This window comes from Tursiops truncatus, chromosome 13, assembly GCF_011762595.2.
Source record: "Tursiops truncatus isolate mTurTru1 chromosome 13, mTurTru1.mat.Y, whole genome shotgun sequence".
In the NCBI taxonomy this organism is placed as follows: Eukaryota; Metazoa; Chordata; class Mammalia; order Artiodactyla; family Delphinidae; genus Tursiops; species Tursiops truncatus.
The window spans coordinates 29429564-29448269 of NC_047046.1; the positions used below are offsets into that span (position 1 = coordinate 29429564).

General features: G+C 44.0%; 1 protein-coding gene and 1 long non-coding RNA gene across 4 annotated transcripts in view; one reads left to right on the forward strand and one right to left on the reverse strand.

The window, feature by feature from the left end:
• Positions 1 to 18706, reverse strand: part of RAB31 (RAB31, member RAS oncogene family) — a 112377-nt gene that overhangs the window by 28032 nt on the left and 65639 nt on the right. The window lies entirely within an intron of this gene.
• LOC117307682 (uncharacterized) lies at positions 937 to 18429 on the forward strand. Of its 2 annotated transcripts, none has more exons than XR_012325302.1 (4): positions 937 to 1150; positions 5698 to 11509; positions 11775 to 11956; positions 16776 to 18429. It is a non-coding gene; the product is annotated as an uncharacterized lncRNA (long non-coding RNA). The 2 variants fall into 2 exon arrangements; XR_004521535.2 differs by having other exon boundaries at positions 11376 to 11509.

Sequence of the window (18706 nt, forward strand, 5' to 3'; positions counted from 1 at the left end):
CACTTTAAGTACATCATGCCACTCCCTTCTGGCTTGCAGAGTTTCTGCTGAGAAATCAGCTGTTAACCTTATGGGAGTTCCCTTGTATGTTATTTGTCATTTTTCCCTTGCTGCTTTCAATAATTTTTCTTTGTCTTTAATTTTTGCCAATTTGATTACTATGTGTCTTGGTGTGTTTCTCCTTGGGTTTATCCTGTATGGGACTCTGTGCTTCCTGGACTTGGGTGGCTATTTCCTTTCCCATGTTAGGGAAGTTTTCGACTATAATCTCTTCAAATATTTCCTCGGGTCCTTTCTCTCTCTCTTCTCCTTCTGGGACCCCTATAACGTTTAATGTTGTCCCAGAGGTCTCTTAGGCTGTCTTCATTGCTTTTCATTCTTTTTTCTTTATTCTGTTCCACAGCAGTGAATTCCACCATTCTGTCTTCCAAGTCACTTATCCGTTCTTCTGCCTCAGTTATTCTGCTATTGATTCCTAACAGTGTGGTTTTCATTTCAGTTATTGTATTGTTCATCTCTGTTTGCTTGTTCCTTAATTCTTCTAGGTCTTTGTTAAACATTTCTTGCATCGTCTCGATCTTTGCCTCCATTCTTTTTCCAAGGTCCTGGATCATCTTCACTATCATTATTGTGAATTCTTTTTCTGGAAGGTTGCCTATCTCCACTTCATTTAGTTGTTTTCCTGGGGCTGTATCTTGTTCCTTCATCTGGTACATAGCCCTCTGCCTTTTCATCTTGTCTATCTTTCTGTGAATGTGGTTTTTGTTCCGCAGGCTGCAGGATTGTAGTTCTTCTTGCTTCTGCTGTATGCCCTATGGCGGATGAGGCTATCTAAGAGGCTTGTGCAAGTTTCCTGATGGGAGGGACTGGTGGTGGGTAGAGCTGACTGTTGCTCTGGTGGGCAGAGCTCAGTAAAACTTTAATCTGTTTGACTGCTGATGGGTGGGGCTGGGTACCCTCCCTGTTGGTTCTTTGGCCTGAGGCAACCCAACACTGGAGCCTACCTGGGCTCTTTGGTGGGGCTAATGGCGGACTCTGGGAGGGCTCATGCCAAGAAGTACTTCCTAGAACTTCTGCTGCCAGTGTCCTTGTCCTCACGGTGAGCCACAGCCACCCCCCGCCTCTGCAGGAGATCCTCCAACACTAGCAGGTAGGTCTGGTTCCGTCTCCCCTGGGTCCTGATGCGCACACTACTTTGTGTGTGCCCTCCAAGAGCGCAGTCTCTGTTTCCCCCAGTCCTGTCAGAGTCCTGCAGTCAAATCCCGCTAGCCTTCAAAGTCTGATTCTCTAGGAATTCCTCCTCCCGTTGCCGGACCTCCAGCTTCAGATGCCTGACGTGGGGCTCAGAACCTTCACTCCAGTGGGTGGACTTCTGTGGTATAAGTGCTCTCCAGTTTGTGAGTCACCCACCCAGCAGTTATGGGATTTGATTTTATTGTGATTGCACCCCTCCTACCTTCTCATTGTGGCTTCTCCTTTGTCTTTGGATGTGGGTTATCTTTTTTGGTGAATTCCAGTGTCTTCCTGTCGATGACTGTTCAGCAGTTAGTTGTGACTGTGGTGTTCTCGCAAGAGGGAGTGAGAGCACGTCCTTCTACTCCGCCACATTGGTTCAGGGCCTCCGCTTTACCATTTTGAATGTAACATAGGGACTTCCCTGGTGGCAAAGTGGTTAAGAATCCGCCTGCCAGTACAGGGGACATGGGCTGGATCCCCGGTCCAGGAAGATCCCACAAACCGCGGAGCAACTAAGCCCCTGTGCCACAACTACTGAGCCTGCGCTCTAGAGCCCACGAGCCACAACTACTAACCCTGCGCACCACAACTACTGAGCCCGCGCACCTAGAGCCCATACTCTGCAACAAGAGAAGCCACTGCAATGAGAAGCCCGCACACCACGATGAAGAGTAGACCCCGCTCCCCGCAACTAGGGAAAGCCTATGTGCAGCAATGAAGACCCAACGCAGCCAAAAATAAATAAATTTATATAAAAAATATAAATGTAACGTAAGTTGATATCATAAAGTGCTGAAAACTATACCCGGCACATAGTAGGTGTTTACTTAATACATCTTTACAAAGATGGCACCACCTTCTCAGAGAACGCCAAAAACACAGAGGAAATGAAGCAAGTGGAGGAAACAAGTAAGCAGGAGGCTCAAACTGCCTCAGAGCCTGAGTACATTTATTTGACTCAGGCCCCTCCTTTGACAGCCCAGGAAGGCTCCCAGGCCAGTCATCACTATTCCACAGAAGAACGGGGGACACAGCGTACATCATTAAATACACTAACCACCATAAATCACCCCAAGAGTAAAATTACACCATAGTTTAAAGTCCTAACTCCATGAGAAAAATCTGACATTAATTCTGAGTAACTTTTATTCAAAGTTTGTGCACAACTTTTCATAAGCCACGGATATTTCTTGTTCTGTAATATCCTTACCCATGTTCTCTGCACACTCTGGTTTTGATTGTTTGGATTTTTAAAAATTTATTTGTAAGCGCTCTTTGCATACTAAGGAACCTAGCCTTTTGTAATATATTTTCCACATTTTTTTTCAGCTTAGCATTTGTATTTAGACATTGTGTATGGCATTTTTTCCACACAGGAGTTTTCATGTAGTCAGACTTATTGATCACTTTCTTCTATGACTTCTGAGTTTTGTATCATGATTAAAACAGTTCATTCCAATTCCAAGATTATTTTAAAGATTCCACTGCTTTCTCTAACTTCTATGGTTTTGTTACTTTACAGTTAAATCCTTGATCCACTCTGAATTTATTTTCTCTCATTTTTTCCCCTAATTATCCCAAAACCATGTATTGAACTATTCCCTTTTTTGGACTTATTTAAATATCATATTTATCATATACTAAATATCCCGATGCATTTCACCCTATGTCTTGATTCTGTAGTCTGTTCACTGATTTTCTGTCTAGTTCCCTGACAATGCTGTATTGTTTTATCACTAAATCACTAAAATATATTTCAATATGTGCTGAGATTAGTCCTTCCAATACTATTTTTGCCTGTTTGTTTTTCTAGGTGAATTTTACGATCATTTTGTAAAAACCTTTTAAAAATGTAACTTTAAATTATCTGAGGTAATTTGCCTGGAAGCTCAGTGAATTCATGATGCAGATGCACAAAAGTCTTCATTAATTTAGAGCAAACTGACATTTCTACAATACTACTCAGTTTTCCTATCCAAGGAAAAAGTACCTTTTTTGTCCTATCCTAGAACTGTAACATTCATCTATATAGGTCTTGCTCAATTCTTGCTAAATTCATTCCTAGGAATTACAATATTTCAAATTTTAAAAATGACACACACACCAAAACAGTCTATTACTCATTTACATTGTTACTTATAAAGAGGGTTTTAACTTCTACTTGATTTTCTAATTGATATAGGTAAAGAATAGTTCTTTTTTTAAAATTTGTTTTTAATTTTTGGCTGCGTTGGGTCTTTGTTGCTGCACACGGGCTTTCTCTAGTTGCGGTAAGCGGGGGCTACTCTTCATTGCGGTGCGTGGGCTTCTCATTGAGTGGCTTCTCTTGCTGTGGAGCACGGGCTCTAGGTGCGGGCTTCAGTAGTTGTGGCACTCGGGCTCAGTATTTGTGGCTCGCGGGCTCTAGAGCGCAGGCTCAGTATTTGTGGCGCACGGGCTTATTTGCTCCACGGCATGTGGGATCTTCCCGGACCAGGGCTCTAACCCGTGTCCCCTGCATTGACAGGTGGATTCTTAACCACTGCGCCACCAGGGAAGCCCAAGAATAGTTCTTGTATATAGGTAAAGAACAGTTCTCAGTAGATAATCTTGGTTTTCCTAATCCTGCTTGCAATTAAAGGAATTCACATGAAAATGAGGATCGCATCATTCATGCATCAGACTGGCCAAGATGAAAACGTTTATTATCTGCCATGCTAGCATGTGGAGACAGAGGAGGGCTCAAACACTGCTCGCAGGGTAACCATGTGATTCCAGAGTTCATGGGTAAATGCATAGTAGCCATGTCTCCTAAGAACTTTTCAGGTATCTTGGAGCAGGTGCACAAAAGTCCTCATTTTCCCAGAAAATTAAACACATATGTCAAAAAACAAGACACTTTGATGCTAAAAACAAAGAGACAAAATGACATACATCCAAGCTTCCCGCACTTCTCTCTGTCACATTAACAACCATCACTAAGCTTCTCTAGATGTCTTCAGAGGACGCCCCATGCATCTTGTAGGGCATCAGTCTCAGGTGTGTTCTACAGACCTCCTAGCCCATGATTATTCAGGGCTTGTTAGAAATGAATACCCCTGTGCCCCAAACCTACTGAAGCAGAATGTTTAGTGGGCACATCCCAGAAATAGGCATTTTAGCAACTTCACGACCGTTTCTTATGCTTTCTATAGCTTGAAAACAACTCTTTTAGAAGGTAGACTGTAAAATGTTGAGTTTGATATTTCTGCAGTCTATCCAATTCATAATCTGACACTGTCAAGTCCAGAGTTTGGAAATCTGTATTAAGATGACTATATGTAGGACATAATAAAGTATACATTCACCAGGCACCATTTTATAAGTGATAAAAGAATAGTGGCCTCATGAGCTCTTCCCAACAGAAAACTTCTGGTGTTGCTGGTGTGTTCTAGCGTGTATATTATATTTCTAAAATACCATACCAGCAATAACCAAGCATTTTATATTCTGCCAGACTCCTGGGATATGACAGTTACCATTTCACTGAAAAATGTTTGCCCTGTAATTTTACTCTCTCCTCCAACCACAGCCCCCTTCCAGCCCAGGTCAAACTGAAGCAACCAACTAAGCTGGCCATGAGGACGCAGCAAGGCACTGTGAGCAGGAGAGGCTGTTCAATGTCTGCTGGCATTATTTTTGTCAAAACCCTCCCATGTGTTTAAGGCATTCTAGCCAAAAGCAATACATTCCGCCAAAGCCCATCAGAGGAAGGCTGAAGGCTGTTTGCAAAGGCTGTTGTGTGTCATGAAGTGGTCTCCGTCTCCCCAGCTCCCTCAAGTAGCCACTGAAATGAATAATCCGGGCTTACTGTGCTCCTACCAGCTCGTTTTTCTCTAAATATCCAAGATATTTGTGTAGCACCCAGAGGAGGCAACCATGTTAGCAATAATTAAATCAGCAAAATCTCTGTTCAAAATGCCAGTTCTTTTAGACCCTCAGATTGGTTTATCTGCCAGGTGGAACTAAAACTTAAATGAACTAAAAAAAAAAAACGAATTACTACCTTCTCAATAAATATCTGATTGGACAATAACTCTTTACGATGATCTAAGCGCTTACAGTTAAAGCACTTGGCATGTGTACCCTGGGAAGGATTTCTGTTCCCAGGGGGCCGAGCCTGCTTATTAATGTGTCTGCAAATGTTATTAACCTGGGGCCAAATTCCTGGTGTCAGGTTCAAACAAGCAGTGTCAGGTTCCTGCCACAGACTTAGATGGACTGTTTCTCATGGAAAATGTCAGAATTTGAAACGAATAAGGACTGAGCAGAAAACACAGGTTCCCGATGGGGGCCTGGCCATTACCTCTGCTTCCAAATACCCCTTCTCCAGACAGAAATGTAGGCTAGTCCCAAGAGGCCAGAGAAACCATTGGAAAAAATCATTAGCTCCAAATTCTCTGAGCAGAATCAAATCAGCTGCCATTTATTTTCTCTCGGTAGATCAGAAATTATTTTCCCTCTTGGATCCTGTTCGTACTTCTTAGGAGAGGAACATAGAACAAACATCGGCTCTGGGACAGACTACCTGGGTTTAAAGCTGGGCCCTACACCTTCTCAGCCACAGGACCTGGGCAAGCTCTTCAGTCTCCATGCCTCTGTTTCCTTATCGATAAGATGGGAGAATGACTGTAACCCTCACTGGGCTGTGAAGATTCAGTTAAACTACTTATAATAGTATCTGGCACCCAGTAAGGATGATAATGGTGATGATGGTTAAACTTGTTTTCAATCCACTGCCTAAGTGAACGGTATATAAAGAAAAGTAAATATCGTGCCATTTGAAAGTAACCACTGACATAGCTGTATTTCTTCACAGAAGTCACATTTTGAACTCTTAAAGGTCTGGGCAATATGTAAAGTGAAAGGGGAAAGATTGTTGTATCTTCTAAGAAAATCGCCAGCAACAAAAGCTTATCCCTCTGTTTAATCATACATCAGTTGAGAATTTTTTGAAACAGCCCTCCCCCGCCCTGTAAAGAAGGTTACAATGATCCCTATGGTTCTGGATTAAAGTCAGAGTTATCAATATGAACTTATGTTTATCTTAATATAGATACAAATGGATACGTACAGAAATAATTATAGATATGTGTGTATGTATACTCCTGTTAGCATACATACATATACTTCCCAGCTCTGTTCACCCAGAGGGCCTAGACTCAATGACACCCCAGTAGCAACGAGCACACCCAGCCCAGATCTTGGTTTCTAAATACCCTTCTCCAGTAAAAGGAATGAGGGCTGCTTGGAGAAATGGCTGAGTCTAGGGTTGTAGCCTAAACCGTCCAAGATGGGCCTGGAACATCTTATTGTGTCAGAAAGTAAGGAAGTACTCAAAACCCAAAATGATGCGTACATGTTAAAGGGACACAGGTGCCGAAAGAAAGAGCTCCCAGCGGCCAAAGTGGGAGCAATTTGGGTAACAAATTAAATGACACAATACTGCATTATAACTTAAAGTATAAAATAAATATCCACACGTCCACACTGATATAAGTAAATGACTGAATAAATAAAATGGGGGTGAGACAAATTTCATCAGCAGAAGAATTACAAATAATTTATGTAGGGACTCCTCCCTCGAGGCAGCGGAGGACAATCCTTACCCCTTGAGTGAGGGCTGGGAACAGGGGCTGCCTTCCAAACAGCATGGTAAGCAAAGCCGGGGAGGGTAACTTTACAGTCACCACCTCAGCCAGGTGATCAAGGTCAGTATCATCAGGGATGACAAATCATGTTGATAACATGAACCCCTGCTATGCTTAATTAATAATAAAGTAATGAAAAGAGCACTTCACCCCTGTGGTCTTCCTCCCTCCCTAAAACACAAACCCTCAGTCTAATCATGAGAAACACATCAGGCAAACCCCAATTGAGAGACAGTCTCCAAAATATCTGACTAGTACTAAAAACTGTCAAGGTCATCAAAAACAAAGGAAGTCTGAGAAATTGTCCCAGCCCAAAGGATCCTGAAGAGACATGGCAACTAGATGTAATATGATATTCTGGGTGGGATCCTATAATAAAAAAGGGATATTAGGGGAAAAGTAATGAAATCTGAGTAAAGTATGGGCTTCAGTTAATAATAAAGTATTATACAAAGTATAATAAAGTATAATGTAGGTTTCTTAGCTGTGACAAATGTACCACAGTAATTAATGTAAGATGTTAACAACAGGGGAAACTGGATATGGGGTATGTGGGAACTCCATACTATCTTTGCAACTTTTCTGTAAATATAAAACTATCCTAAACTAAAGTTTACTTAAATATTTTTTAAATCGGCCATAAAAATAAACACTCCCCAACACACACACGTAGATTTGCGCCCCAACACTCTCCTAATCTCCACCAGACCACAGCTCACACATCCACACCCACACCCTACACTCTCAGGAAACCTTCCCTGGGGCCAACAAATATCACTTACAGAGATTCCAGACCATATCAGAAGTCCAAGACCATTTATCAAGACTCATGAGAAAGCTGTGATAATTAAGTCAGTGTAGTATAGGTATGAGGATAGGTAAGTCGGCTTGTGAAACAGAACAGAGGGCACTAGAAACAGACCTGTGCACCCAGGACACGTGACACACGACTGAGGTGGAACTTCAGCGGGGAGAGAATGGACTTTACAACCAAGAGTGTTGAGACGACTGGATATCCACATAGGAGAAACTAGGCAGCACACATAAAATCAGTGCCAAGTGACTTAAGGACAGACAGGAAAACAAAACTGTAAAGTTTTTAAAAGATAATCAACACAGTGGAATATCTTCATGATCTCGGGGGTGCAGAAAGATTTCTTAAATGGTTCGCCCTCCCTCGACCATTCCCCCCAAAAAAAACATAAAGGAAAAACTTGATAAATTCTCTTAGGTAGGAATTACAGGCTTCTGATGCTGTAAAAATATAAAGAGAGGACTTTCCTGGTGGTGCAGTGGTTAAGAATCTGCCTGCCAATGCAGGGGACACGGGTTCCAGCCCTGGTCCAGGAAGATCCCACATACTGCGGAGCAACTAAGCTCGTGCACCACGGCTACTGAGCCTGTGCTCTAGAGCCCACGAGCCACAACTACTGAGCCCACGTGCCACAACTACTGAAGCCTGCGCGCCTAGAGCCCGCGCTCCACAACAAGAGAGGCCACAGCAATGATAAGCCTGCACACTACAACGAAGAGTAGCCTCCACTCGCCGCAAAAGAGAAAACCTGCGCACAGCAACGAAGACCCAACGCAGCCAAAAATGAATAAATAAATAAATAAATAAAAATTTTAAAAATATATATAAAGAGTGAAAATACAAGACATAAATTTGAGAAGATATTTCAACACATACTATCAAATTAGATAGACAGACAGATGAATAAACAAGATGAAGGTAAATATCCCAAGAGAAAAGGTGGCAAAGTCTTGAACAGGCTCTCCACACAAGACGAAACTTGAATGGCCAACAAATAAAAACATGCCAACTTCCCTGGTAACTGGGGAAACGAAAACTGAAATTCTTATCAGATGTCTCTCCACGCCCTGGCATCTTACAGCACTAAGGGCGTTGAGTAACAGGAAGTCTCCTGCACTACCGGTGTCCTCTTTGGAAAACATCGGCATCACCTAGTAAAACTGAGCTTGCGCCCACCCTGTGACTCAGCAATTAGACTCTTACACACCTGAACCTAAAGGAATGCTAACACGTGGCACTATGAGATATGCAAGAAATGTTCAAGAAGCAATGCTCATAATAACAAGGCAGAAATAACGCAAATACCCATCACCTGTAGGATGGATAGATAAGTTGTGTTGCACTTATCAAATAGAACTGTGCACGGGACTTCCCTGGTGGTGCAGTGGTTAGGAATCCACCTGCCAGGGCAGGGGACACAGGTTTGAGCCCTGGTCCGGGAAGATCCCACATGCCGCGGACCAACAAAGCCTGTGTGCCACAACTACTGAACCTATGCTCTACAGCCTGAGAGGCACAATTACTGAGCCCGCGTGCCTAAGAGCCCGTGCTCCGCAACAAGAGAAGCTACCACAATGAGAAACCCGTGCACTGCAACGAAGAGTAGCCCCCGCTCACTGCAACTAGAGAAAGCCCGCGTGCAGCAACGAAAACCCAACGCAGCCAAAAATAAATAAATAAATTTGTAAATAAAAATTAAAAAGTAAATAAAGTGTATTAAGACTGCCTTAAAAAAAAAAAAGTGTACAGCTGTGGAAACGGACAAGGTACAGCTAACGTTCGTTGTGATGAAATCTCCCAGGCATGTTGAGGTAAGAGACAAACCATCATATAATACACTCAGGGTTATTCCATTTACATAAAGTTCAAAAACAGGCAAACTAAATCTATTGTTTAGATATGCAAACATGGGTGGCAAAGTACAAAGAAAAAAAGTGATGGTTATCACAAAAGTCAGAGCAGCAGTTACTTCTGGATGGGGAGAAGGGGATGTGATTGAGTAGGTACAGAGCTGTTCAAATTCATATTATTCTTTAAGATATACGTAAGTGTTTTATAGATTCTTCATTAAGAATACTTGATAACTGAAACAGAGCAATTCCAGATCCCTCTCTGGGGAGGTCAGTCTTCAGTTCCTTCCCTCCCACTTGGATAATAGCAGTAGATGCAGGCTCAGCTGCTGCACAGCATCAGAAGAAGGTAGAAACACGGGAAGGTGCATCTCAGGGCACAAAACTCACATTTTCACAGCGCAGACTACTCTGCTTCCTCATCTCAAGTAAGGAAAATGCTGGAGGTATTATTCATTCATTCATTCATTTACTTGTTTGTTTGTTTGTTTATGCTGTGTCGCGTGGCTTGTGGGATCTTAGTTCCCCGACCAGGAATTGAACCCAGGGCCACGGCAGTGAAAGCTCTGAGTCCTAACCCCTGGACTGCCAGGGAAGTCCCTGGGTGTGTTTTAATACTTGCCATGATATTTCCACACCTTGCACAGTAGTGGCTTTTGATGTTCGTTGGCTTTTTTGCTTTTTAGTATTTGGAATAAATTGGATATTTATCATCTAACATCTCAAGTTCTGTTATTTGGTTTGTATAATTTTAAACAAACTCTTATACCCATTTATGGCCCACTGTCAAGAAAGGAATGAGTTTTGGAGTCACACGTAAGAAGTGAAAGCAATTCATGTATTCTTAGTAAAACAATATTTATTTCCAAATATATTTTTCATCTACTGAAGACCTCAACTGTCTCCCCAAAACTTGAAACCACTGGTACCTGATGATTTCTGACTGGGTTGGCATGTGTTTCAGGAAGCTGCACAGGGGGCACTGAGCCTGCAATATCCAGCTCTCACCCTGGTTTCCCACTCTAGATGACACAGGAAATTGCAAGAAGCCTTACTTGCTGAAGAATCCAGAGAGGCTCCCACACCTACCGTGGTGTTGGCAGATAGGTTCCATTGCTTTAGCTGGTGGTGACTACATGCAGCTCTGTGTTAAGAAGAAGCCTGAGACCACAGAGGCTCAGGAGAAGACAGAGCCATGACTGATGGGCAATGGAGCCTGGGGATGAGAGACAGAAGTTGGAGGCAGGACCTCGGGGGTTTGCCATCCTGGCCCTGCCCACTGAGCCCAGACACTCGGCATACTTTTAAGCCACTCACCACCCACCCATCTTCTCCCCATTCCTGAGGGCAGACGATCAGGTAGATACTCTTGATATCCCCCACCCCTGCCATGACACCTGTCAAAGGCCCTCCCACGCCCATGCCTTTGTCCATGATCTTCCCTTCCTGGAATTTCCTCCTACCCGACTCATCCTGAACAGCCCAGCCTGTGACACATTTTATCCATGAGCCTTTCCAAATCACCGTCTGCAATGACAGACTTTCCCTTTCCTGAATCCCTTTGTCCTTCCTGCACCTTAACTTTGGAACTTTATTAAACATAGTCTTGTATTACTCGTTAGATATTGTCCTCCCCCTGTATATCCCTCTTGGCTCCCCAAATAGAAATAAATAGCTCTAAAAAAATATTTTCTTCTCTTTTCTTGTACTTCCCATAGTACTTTGCTCCACACAGAACTACCAAAAGTTATTTGCTAATCGAATAACTGAAAACTGGTAGAATAAATCGTCTGTCTCGTCCCCTAGCCTAGTTTCACTTCTGCCCCAGCTGCTCTGTTCTTGGAAGACGACCTCTACTCCAGGAGAAAAGTCTTGACTCATCAGCAGCAGCCCAACCAATCTCTCACAGTGATTCTCTTGGAGACACCAGAAGTGTTGCTGTAAGATCTCAGAGACCCTGATTCCATTCCTCAGGATTCCATCCCTGATCATCTCCTGGGTTGTATTTAGGGGGGGAAGGGAGGAACCTTGGGCATCCCCAGGTCATCACCCACCACCTCTCCAAGCCCCAGACTCCACCACTACTTTCGGTGGGTAACTTCCATCCGCTACCACAGGCAAGATAAAATAAATCAGGCCTCAAAGGCTCTCTCCTATCAGCACTTCTACACCATCACTCCTTCACCCTTTCTGATTTGTTCACAGCCCTAAGGATGTCAGGAGACCCCTAAGCTGGAACCCATTAGAGGAAGGCCAATGTCTGCGTGATCAAGAAAGGCAGGAAGAGTTCCTAATCCGGAGAGGTCACAGGGGGGTTTGTGTACAGAGTCAAGAGTCCAAAATCGGGAAAAGAAAACCAAGGAAACAGAACTGGAGCCTGCTATGAGGTAGGGGTGGGGTGGGCATAATTTCTCCAATAAATTACTTATTATGATGGCTACAGATCAAGGCTGCTTGAAAGGCTGACGGGGAAAAGTGAAGGGGGGATTCTGGCTGAAGTGTCAGGGGTGGGATAGGGAATCCTCTTCTTCCTCTAACCTCAACACCTGGAGGATCCTTCCCCCCATCATTGATTAAAGCAGATGGTTCCTGAAGTACCTGCAGTGCATCACATGAAAGCACCCAAGCAAGGTGATCCTAACTCCTGGGCCAAGCCAAGGCAACCAAGTACAGGCTGGATCTGGGGGAGTCCCAGCACCCAGGAGGGGGCTGGGTGCAAGATGCTGGTCCAGCGGCATCTGATATTAATCAGACGGAGGCAAACCAACCCACAATCGCACCTTTTCTCCCGATGACTATCATTGTGAGATGCAGAAAAGGGGGCAGAGAACTGGAGCTGCTTCTGAAGGGGACAAGATGGCGGGTCAGTGGTGCTTCTTCCGTATCCTGAATGATGCTGGACCAGTTTCCAGCCTCCGTAAGCTCCGAAGGGCAGCAGGGAGGCCCAGGCAGGTGTGGCCTGCAGTCAGAAGCCCAGCCAGGTTCCAGGACCCCGTCCCTCTTCCCTCGCATCAACTCCTATCACCTAAGGCAATGCTTTTGCGAGTATGGCCCTTGGACCACTCGTAAAAGAATTGCTTTACAAAATGTATTTGTCCCCAGCCTGCTCCTGCCCTATTGAATCAGAATCTACAGAACTGAATCCTGGAATCTGAATTTTAACAAGTGTGCTAAGCAATTCTTATGTTCATGGAACTTTTAAAACTCCTAAAGCAAGGTGATCTATTTCTTTTTTTTCTTTTCAAGACTTGTTTGCCCAAAATTTCCCACCAGGCCCAGGACAAGGCTGTGCAGTCTCTGGCAGGCTCTCCAGACTTTCTGAGAAGAAGGTTTCTTTTCCCTCTAGACCCCAGGCCAAATGTGCCCTCATCAGAGGCACCTGGAATTAGCCCGAGGCCTCGTGTTACTAGTTCAGAAGCCTGGGACCCGCCCTGCTCAGCACATGTCAGCAAATGGTCACTGTCCGGGCTCCAAGCTGGCTGCGCTCCTCCAGCTGGCCACCTCAGGCCCTGCACAGTCAGTTCAGCGCAGACTCTGTGATTTTCTTTCAACTATGTATGTTCCTAAAATGTCCCCAATTTGCAACGCCCCCTTCCAGCATCAGTAGATGGTAAGGAGAAGGGAGGTGCCCCATCCCCTAGGCCCCATCAGGAGTCACACACACTTCTCCCCAAGGCCCGTCCTCACTGGGGAGGGAGGGGGCAGGAAAGCAGGGAAGGGATGTCCCCGGAGCACCTGTTGTGCACAAGCTGGGGACAGTCTTCTCACGCACAGTATCACCAACTCCGGTTTGCTTCCTCGCCTGGGTTCAGAGAGACCACACATCACTCCAACTCCACAATAATCTGAGCCCGAGGAGATTCTGTCTAGAATTCTTCAAGATATTCAGGAAAATCTCTCAGAAAGATCAGGAGCCTTAAAAAAAAATCCAAACTGGAAGTCCTGAGTTCCTCTGATCAGATGCCCGTGAGGGCCTTTCATGCTGGGGTGTGGTCAGACCCTTCTACCCTCTTCTGGAATATTGGTGGATGTGAAACCCACTAACCCCATGATCGGCATCTCCCCTGCGAAGCACTTCTGCACGCAAGCCTCCAGTGGCTGAGTCAAGTTCAGGGAGTTAATCCCATTTCAAGTCCAGGTACTTTCAAACCACGCCAGGCCTAGCTCTGCTCAAGGATTTACAAGCTTACACAACCAAAGTCTGTTAGGTGAGCCCGGCTCCTGCTACACACACACACACACACACACACACACACACACACACACACACACACGCACGCGCACGCGCACACACACACCAAATCTGCATACTATCCTTCTCCAACCCCCAGTGAAAAAGAAACTATCGTCTTGGGGCGATTACAGAAGAGCAAAGTCTTTTAGATTAGAGTAAAAGAAGGTCAAGCTCTAAATAAGGTCTGGGGTGGAGAGACTTGGCTAACTCCCCAGAAAAATCGTACCGGCAGGCGGAATCTGGAGCAGCTGGATTGGTTGGCCAAGAACGCAATTCCACTGCCATGGAAAGGAGTCAACAGCAGGTGTCATTAGGCTCGCAGGCCTATCATTTACCAGACTATTTCTGTCTAGCGGGAGAAAGTTTATCCTCTGGGCAAGGACCAATCCACCAGGCTTCCCCTTCTCCGCTTTCCTAAATGGGAGTTTTTAATACAGTTCCCGTTTTTCTTCTGTACAGTGGGTGTGGCGGGGGAGTGGTTAAATTCATCCTTTGGCTCAGCGTGTTTACAAAACTTTAGTTAATCATATATAATATACATAATATGCATGTATATGTGCACATATACATGTCCGCACACACACACCACTGCCTAATATTTACTTATTATTTTTATCTAAATCCAACTTTGTTAACTGAAATTTGTACTGGGGTAGCTGTGGATTCACACGCCGTTACAAGAAATAATACTGAGAGACTCCTTGTACGCTTTGCCCTGTTTCCCCAGATGGCACCGTTCTGCAAAACTGTAACATCATACCCAGGACACTGACACCAATACACTCCATGCTGTTCAGATTCCCCTGGTTTTACTGGTGCTTGTGTGTGTGTATTATCACTCGTGTAGGTTCGTGTCCTCCCCACAGAGAGGTGGACGTTTCCAGCATCACAAGGATGCCTCGTGCTGCCCGTTTATGTCCATGCTGTCCTTCCCCCGCCCCTCCGCCCACCTCACCCCGACCATAACCACTAATCTCCCTCTAATTCTAAAATGGTTTCATTTCCCAAAGTTATATAAGTGGAATCATATAACATGAAACCCTCGGTACTGGCTTTATTCACTTAGCATATTTCCCTGGAGGTTTGTCCAGGTTGCTTGTACCCGTTTTGTTCCTTTTCACTGCTGAGTAGTATTCCACAGTGTGACGCACCCTGGTGTGCCCACTGAAGGACATCTGGGCTGATTCCATCACAAACAAGGTTTCCGTGGGGACTTACCTGGTGGCGCAGTGGTTATGAATCTGCCTTCCAATGCAGGGGACATGGGTTTGATCCCTAGTCAGGGAGCTAGATCCCACATGCATGCCGCAACTAAGAGTTCGCATGCCGCAACTAAGGAGCCCGCTGGCCGCAACTAAGGAGCACACATGCCTCAACTAAGACCCAGTGTGCAGGCTTTCTGTGAACGTAAGTTTTTATTTCTCTGGGATAAATGCCCAAGAGTGTGATTGCTGGGGCATATGGTAATTTTATATTTAGTTTTTAAAGAAATCGCCAAAGAGTTTTCCAGAGTTTTATACACACATCAGCAATATACGAAGGATCCAGTTCTTCCCCACCCTCACCCGCAATAGTTGTTATCCCTCTTTCTTATTTTAGCCACTCTGATGGTCTGATTATGACATTCAACATCTTTTCAGGGTTTTGCTCAACATCTTGATGTTCTCTTGGGTGAAATGTCTGCTCATCTCTTTTGCCCATTCTAAAATGAGACTTTATTAAACTTTATTAAACTTATTAGACTTTATTAAGTCTTCAGAGTTCTTTATGTAGCCTACATGCTACTCCTTTGTCAGATGGTTGGTTTGCAAATATTTGCTCCCAGTCTGTACGTTGTCTTTCATCCTCTTCACATGGGCTTTCACAGAGCAAATGTTTTCAATTTTGAAGAGGTCCAATTGATCAATTTTTCCTTAGATACACTGGGATTTTGCTATCAAGTCTAAGAACTCTTTGCCTAACCCCAGATTCTCAAGATCTTCTCTTAGATATTTTCTAAAAGTTTCTAAGAGTTTTACATTTTACATTAAAGTCTATGATTCATTTTAGAGTAATTTTTATATAAGGTGTGAGGCTAGGGTTGAAGTTCTTTTTTTTTCCCTCTTTTTTAAAGTTTGGCAGTTCCTCAAATTATTAAATACCGAGTTACCAAATGACCCCAAAATTTTACTCCTACGTATACACACAGGAGAAATGAAAACATATGTCAGTATAAAATTTGTACATGGGGCTTCCCTGGTGGCGCAGTGGTTGAGAGTCCGCCTGCCGATGCAGGGGACACGGGTTCGTGTCCCGGTCCAGGAAGATCCCACATGCCACAGAGTGGCTGGGCCCATGAGCCATGGCCGCTGAGCCTGCGTGTCCAGAGCCTGTGCTCCGCAATGGGAGAGGCCAAAACAGTGAGAGGCCCGCGTACCAAAAAAAAAAAAAATTTGTACATGATTATTCACAGCAGCACTTTTCATAATAGCCAAAAGGTGAAAACAACTTGAATTTCAACTGGTGAATGAAAAAATAAAATGTGGTATATCCACACAATGGAATAACAGTCAGCCATGAAAATGAATGAAGTAACTGATACAAACTTCAACATGGAAGGACCTTGGAAGTATGCTGAGTGAAAGAAGCCAGGCATAGAAGACCACATTTGTATGATTTCGTTTATACAAAATGTCCACAAAAGGCAAATTAATAAAGACAGAAAGGTAGATTAGCGGTTGCTAGAGGTGGGAAGGAGGTGGAAATTGGAAGTGGCTGTAATGGGCATGATGCTTGTTTGCAGAGTGGAGATGTTCTGAAATGAGATGTGAGGCTGACTAGACAACTCTATACATACACAAAATTCATTGAACTGCACACTTAAAACAGATGTGTCTTATGGTTTGTCAATTATCTCAATAAAATATATTAAATGCTTAAAAATTTTAAATTTACTAGCATCTAACTGGGTTTTCTTGTTGAGTTAATCACAGGTTCGAAGGAGAATCGCAAAGGGAGTTATGTCCTTGATTCAATAACAAGGAGAATTTAAGAGAAAAATCTAAGAGAGTTTTGTGTCTAACAAGAGATCCACATTCCACCCTTTAAACCACAACTACGGGAGCTGGAGAAGCTACACCGGACCCACTGAGGCCAAACCAGGGGGTGTGGGCTCATGGGACAGTGACCCCATGATGTCACACTGGAAGCTGGAAGTAGCACTGGATCATCTCCCTTTGGGGATGGAGTACAGATAAGCAGACAAAGCAGAATGTCTGCCGAGGAGAATGCAAAACAGTGAATTCCACCGAGACACGGTGTGGCTTCGGTGCCAGCGGCCAAACCAACACGTCACAGACATCAGGCTGGACTTTTCCAGGAACTGCCCCTCTTCAAAACCACCCACCCTCCCATTCTCGTGACTATGGTGGGAGAAGTCATCTGTCCAACCCACATCCCCTCCCTTGGCCACAAATGCTTTCCCATGACGTGCGGCAATCCTTTTATGGCAACGTGGAAACAAAGAGAGCGCCAGGCCAGGATCTTTCTAGAAACTAAAGCTGGAACATATCAAATACCAGAGCTAAAGGCACCCCTGTTTTTTTACCATGTGGATCCCAGTACCTTCCAATAAATTCCCCTTTTTCCTGAAATTAATTTCAATTGAGTTTCAATCCCCTATAGTCAAGAGTCCTAACTAATTCCATTCACGTTTAAATCGTTTTCTGCTTAAATTGTCATCCATTCGTTCTCCCGCGACACACAAGGCTTAGTTCACTGGAAGTCGCACCTTTATCACAATTCGATGGTGTCAGGTGAGAGCAAAGGCTTTCTCTCAGCAGAGGCTGTCTCCACCCACCCAGCCCACCTCCTTCCCACGACAAAAGTTAAACCATTCATCTGGGAATTCTGAACAAGCAGGCTGTTTCAGGATTACAGGGCAGAAGGCAGAGATCTGAACTAAGTCTGGGGAGTTCAAAGACCTGTCCAGCCCCCAGAAAAACAAACAAGTAAGTGGTGGTTATGGCTGTTATTATAAACCAACCTGGTGCAATGTGATAGAAAGCTGCTGAAATCCCAAACAGAGCAATTTGGCAAAGCCCATCTTAAGGGCTTTTGCAAGATCTTTCCTGTTGTTCATTACACTTTGGTTTAATCATGTTTGGATTAGCAAAACCTGAAGCATGTGTCGTTGTCTTTACGAAAATCAACTACTCGAATTGCTGAGAATTAAACTAACCAGGGGATGGAGACAACACAAATTCACTGTTTTCTTTTTTATTTCAGTTTTATTTAGTAAAAATAGTTAGCTGATCAGGCTAGATAGAGCTATCATCACAGCTTTAGTCTAGGCAGACTGGGTCCCTACAAACCTCTCTCCTGGCAGAGGAAGTTCAACACCCAGTGTCTCTGGGGGAAGCCAGAATGTTCACATACGATGCATCAAGTTCAGATCTTAGAACCAAACAGTGAGATCATATAGACCTGGCTACATCCTTAAGTTAAAGTCTAGAACTAAAACAAACAGGGACGCCGTGGAAAATGTGAAGAATTCTAACCCTCCTCATCATATGAAAATGTTACTAAAATGGTAATAGTAGAAATAATGACAAAAACAACAGACAAGGTAACAATAAACAATAATAAGGGAATTCCCTGGCAGTCCAGAGGTTAGGACTCCGAGCTTCTACTGCAGGGGGCGCGGGTTCGATCCCTGGTTGGGGAACTAAGATCTTGCAAGCCATGCGGCATGGCCAAGTAAATAAATGAATTAATTAATTAAAAAAATATTAAAACCATTTAGCCCAAAGACATCTAGAGTCAGGGGTGTAACTGTACTCTGTACAGGAGATTTGATTTAAATATTCATGAGTGGGTGCTCCCTCAAATATGCATCTCCCTATTATTTTTCCCTCAATTCTAC